A 5,665-nucleotide genomic window follows, 5' to 3' on the forward strand; every position below is an offset into this window, starting at 1 on the left:
CCAACGTTTGATCAAATTAAATTTCTCCTTCCTCTTCAATTGATGTAGTCAGAGCTCATGTTATTTTCCACTCGCCTACTCATATTTAGTGTGAAATTGAAATGCTTTGAAAATATTGGAGTGTGTTCACTTGAATATCGATGTTGCCAATATCTCACTTATCACATGTTGTTTTAAAATGTGATTCGCAAAGGAATTCGATTAAATTTTTAAAACAGTTACTTTAATTATGATCTTTCACACCCAATCATTAATCCATTCCTATATCACACAAAATATCTCAATGTAATTGAAATCAATACATGGCCCATCGAGCCCCACAAAGGTCTTGGTGATCATATAATTAATGTTGAGTAGAATCACCTAAGTTTCTTCTTGTTCCTGAGAGCAAGAACCACAGTAAACATTTGCTGGTCATTCCATCCAATGAATTCAATCGATATCTTACATTTCAATTCAGTAATTACACAGGATATATGCAGTTAAAACCAATAGTCTTTTTTTTATTGAAGATGGCTGAGGATGCTAGCACCAACATTTTTGGGATGTTGATGATCCTGATTCGTTACAAGTTTTAAAACAAAAACAAAACTTTGTCCAATAATCACTGAATGGCTCTTTTTTATTGTTCAGTCTTTAAACCTATGTTGTATTCCTTTGTTTACCAACCTTCATGACTATGCAATCAACATCGCAGCAAAGTGTTGTTAAGCTATTGAATCAATTTATTTGTTTCCATTTCAACATTAATTGTCCAATCATTATCACTGCAATAATTGCACAAGTATTTCAATTAGTCTAACAAATATAGTGAAATTCACATTTTAAGTTAATTTTAAGTTAAGTTTAACGAATGCTACAATATAAAAATCTTTTTTTTTTCAGGTCAACTATCCCACAATGGAACCAATGACTGCCAATCAAACACTCTTTGTAATTGTCTGATATTTGCTCATTTGAAAAATCACAATAAACTCAGACTAAAAAAATTCAGAGAACTATAATTACCTTTAGTTGGAATAATTCCTGTTCGTTTCTATACATTGCTCAGTCAAACAGCAATATGAGATTTCTCATTATTCTTAAACTAACTGATAGAATTTTGATAATCCTCTTGCTGCAAATTTCTAATAATTGTACAATCCATTATCTTGCATCAATGTGGAATTACAACTCAGTATATGAATAAATATAAAAATATTGCAGTGTATAATCTCTCAATCATTGCGAGTATCAAGTTTTATTTTAATGGTGGAAACAATGTTGAATTCATTTAATTATTTTCACTTCAATACTAACATTTATTGTGTTTATAATCACAATAAGAATTAACTATTCTTCGTGCTACAAAATAATTTAAAATTCATGATGTTTCACACAACAAAAAATAAACAAAACATCTCTTTGCTGTTTCATTAAGCAATATTTTTTAAAGTTTGAAAATTTAACTTTTTTGAAATGAAGGAAAGTTGTCTTCACGTGAACAGTCACATTGAATGACTAATTCACGGTCTGCTGTTCATTAGATTAGGTTCTCTACAGTATGGAAACATGCGCTTCGGCGCAACAAATCCACACCGACCCTCCAATCAGTAGCCCACCCAAACCCCTACCCTATATTTACCCCGACTAATGTACATCACTCTCTGGGAAATTTAGCATGACCGATTCACCTGGCCTGTGATTCTTTGAATTGTGGGAGGAAACCCACGCAGACATGGGGAGAATGTGCAAATGCCATGCAGACAGTCACCCGAGATGAGAATTGAACCCTGGTCCCTGGCGCTGGGACACAGCAGTGCTAACCATTGTTCCACCCATTTTTTCCCTTTGATTCAAAAGAAGATATTTTCTTCAGGTTCCCACGAAAAGGCAGTATGTAATTCTCCTGGACCTAAATTCATGGAAGATGTTTGAGAACATTGCAGTCATAAAAGTGAAAAAGCACTAAATTCAAACATTTCAAGCACATAAATCATTGTTCTCCATTATTATAAAGGTGTAATAAAATTGATTTCTTCTGCTGTAAAATAATGAAATGTAACTTCCTATTAATCATTAGTCAGCTGATTCCTTCCATTTCTAATTCAATTTTGCAAATTAGAAAATTATGCTTATGTATTGATCAAATTAAATTTCTACTTATTGTTCAATTTATCAATCGTCGAGAATTTGCCTTTATTTTCCATTCACCTATTCATATTGAATGAAAGTTTAATATATTTTGAAAATATTGGCGTGTGGTCATTTGAAGCTTGCATGCCTCACATTTATCTCACTTCTTGCATAATGGTTTAATTGTGTTTGAAGAAGGAATTCTACCAAAGATTATTTTTCAAATTGTTGACTTCACATATCTTTAACACTGAGTTGTCAACCTCTTCCTAAATTTTGTAAACTATCTCAATCTTATTGAAATCCATGATCACATAAAACACTTCACATAAAGCCATACAAATGTCTTCATGACCAGCTAATTACTATTAAGTGGAATAATCTAAGTAACTATCTTATTGCTCCTGAAAGCAAGCATCTCAGTAAGTATCTGGTTATCATTCCATCCAATAACTGCAGTAATTACACACAACACTGGTTGCTCAAAGCAATATATATTCTTTATTCCTAAAGACCACGGGTTCTAACATGAAGAGATGTTGATGGTCCTGATTTTTGCTTTTCTCAAACAGGTTTTCAGCCCAAATATTGCAAAACAAGTCTAAACTGGGTTTTGTTAAACTGTAGGTGCAAACATTTTTAGCTCATGCCCATTAAAATTATTTATCAGCTCATCAGAGCAAAAACTGAGAGTTGCCTCTGTAAATTCACTGAAGTTCTCATATTAATTGTTCGTTTTCTTCTTAAAACTGAGGCAGCAGTGCTAACCACCGTGCCACCGTGCCGCCCTCAATGTCAGGGAATTCTGCATTGGATGTTCCTGAAATAAAAGTGGACAATGCAAAAGTTGTCCAAAATTGGTAAAGTTATTCAGTTATCTTCCAGAAGAAAATCGAAAGAGTTATTACTCTTGCATGGGGAGATCTGCTGAAATATACTGGGAATGAATAATCTAATTGTAGATGATGTAAATATAGGAGATGCTGTTCTGACTCTGTAACATCTTGCAGGCATAACCCTTTAAAGTTTTACAAGTTCATAAGGAGATGTCACATATGCACCAATATGGCATAACCGAAGTGAGTTTCAATGAATGGAATTCACCCATCATCATGATGCCAAAGCGGGATAAGACCCAACAGTTATGTGTGGACTATCACAAAATCAATGTTTTTAGAAAGACTGATGCGTATACATATCTGAGGTTGGAGGACTGTGTGGAAAAGATTGGAGGAGCAACTTACATTTCTAAGTTGGACTTCCTCAAACGTTACTGGCAGCGAACTTTGTCAGAAAGATCAAAAGCAATTTTGTAACGCCATATGGGATATATCGTTGAACACGGACAAATAGCCCCACGGCATGCGAAAACGAAAGTTGCAGGGGACTTTTACACATTGTTGACGAAAATAGCAGGACTACGGTTCCACGCATTGAGTGGCTTTTACTGAAAGTTTGTGCTGAATGTTAGCAGTGGGACTACTCCACTCAATGAACTGTTAAAAACAGGCAAGAAATTTCAGTGAACACAAGACTTTCAAAATGTTGTTTTTCTCAGCGTAGTGCTGATTGTGAGGAGACATGATTGACGTGTACGAAATAATGAGGAGCAAGGAATTACAGATTGAAGGAAACATTTGCTCTTTCTCTATGACCAGGGTTTGTAGATTTCAGATAAGATGCAGAAAGCTTTGTATAGACTGGCAGGAAAACTTTATCAGTCAGCGGGTGGTAGACTCAGGAACTCATTCCCTATAAAGATCAGTTGGACAGTTAACCCTTCATTCTTCTCTGATTCCACTGGCCAAAGAGTTTCGAAAAATGCTCAAAGTGAGCAACAGTTATTCGATCGATGGCTTTATGAAATGGAAAGGCGCCCTTGAGAAACGTGGACGACTATTCGGCTTCCCTCCTGTGATGACGCTGCAACATTGACTCTCATGTCCTCGGGGAAATTTCATGAGGGCATTCTCGTTCTTGCAGATGAAGAGCTCATACCTTATTCCGGCTTCAGAAAAATCACTGTTTAAGCAGGATTAACGTCTGCCCTGCCTGCGAGCCAGGTAGGATTGGAACCTACAGTCTCCTGATCCGTAGTCAGGCGCGTTATCCATTGCACCACTGGCCCGATGCATACACGCACACTCAGGAGCCGTGATGTTAATACGGACACGGTTAATAGCAGTCATGTTCACCAGTTGAACAAGCAATAAAGATAATCACTGTCACTGCTTCAGTCTAATCTTCATCACCTTTCAAAGCAGCGAATTTTCCAACTAAAAACACATATGTCCTCATGAAGTTTCCATTCAGCAGAATGAATGTCTGCTCAGTCACTCAATGGAATCACTGCTGATCTGATGAATTTCGAATCCACTTCTTCAGCATAACTGACGTGAACGTGAGCCTAATCACCACATGTAATATACCAGTTAACTTTCAGAGGTTTCGAGTACAGTAACGACTTTTGCGAGTATGCAAAAAAGTGAATACTGTGAACTGAGCAAAAATATCCCTTCATGGAAATGAATTCAGTGCAAAGTCAAACATATAAGAACGGCAGATGACGTAAACATTCCTCTGCATCACTCTGCACAGATGCTTCTCCAAGAATTGACTCTTTGCAGAATTCTTCTTTGTAATTTAGACTGTCCCAGTTGTAGATATTCTTACAATCCACAAACAAGTATCCTGCTGAAAACTACTTACTTAAGATTAAAATAGTTGACTAACTGTTCGACCAGCTGCTGTCCCAAAGTTCCGTTTTCCATGTCAATACAAGTTCTTGCAGGTGAAATTGGAGCTCCCAGCCTGATGTCCCACTGCTTCTTGATGCGTGGGAATTGAAGCCGCTGTCGTTAAGGCGGGACCGTTTAGCCTCGATATTTCACGCGCCTCCGTAACTTCGGAGAATGGAATTACGCTCAACCGATTGCATTTTCGCAGCCACATGCTCGCGCTGAATGCCATTACCATTTCCAATTAGTTTTGGGTGCACTGCGACTCAATTTCTCTGATTCCACGCCCTTGAACTGGGACTATATGACATGCCATTATATGATTATGTAAATGAGTGAGGAAATTGGTTAAGTAACCGATGTTAAAATACAATGTTATTGAGAAATACATTTCAACAATACCCTGCAGTATCCCATGACCATTTGAAGTTTATAGATATCTCGCAAATGTAATATCCTACAACCTCAGTGTTGCAATCTCTACACACTCTCCGGACATAGAATCTATATATTCAACCGAATCTGAGTTCCCACATCTCAGTCACTGTTTGACAAGTCTTCCTTTGTGCGTGTGGTTCTGTTCTTGGCATAACCTCTGCCACGATCCTTATTGCTTTTTGCATCGTGCTTTTCCATGTGGCGCCAGGATCATGAAATGGTTCTTTCTTGGCATTGTAAACACAGCAAGTTCTGCTCGAATCACAGTGACAGCAATCGGCATTTTCCCGTTTTACTCCATGTAATATGTGCTTAGCAAACGCTGAGAAAATCAATCTTTGTTTTACATGAAAATACGTGGTGATAAGTTTCCT

The 5,665-nt window shown here is 37.0% G+C and overlaps 1 non-coding gene across 1 annotated transcript; it reads right to left on the reverse strand.

The window, feature by feature from the left end:
- Window positions 1-4,170: 4,170 nt before the first annotated feature.
- Window positions 4,171-4,243, reverse strand: trnar-acg (transfer RNA arginine (anticodon ACG)). Its single transcript has one exon. It is a non-coding gene; the product is annotated as a tRNA-Arg (tRNA).
- Between the last annotated feature and the right edge of the window lie 1,422 nt (window positions 4,244-5,665).

The sequence above is a fragment of the Chiloscyllium plagiosum genome, unplaced genomic scaffold, assembly GCF_037043375.1.
Source record: "Chiloscyllium plagiosum isolate Xiang-an unplaced genomic scaffold, Cpla_swu_hap1 HiC_scaffold_47, whole genome shotgun sequence".
In the NCBI taxonomy this organism is placed as follows: Eukaryota; Metazoa; Chordata; class Chondrichthyes; order Orectolobiformes; family Hemiscylliidae; genus Chiloscyllium; species Chiloscyllium plagiosum.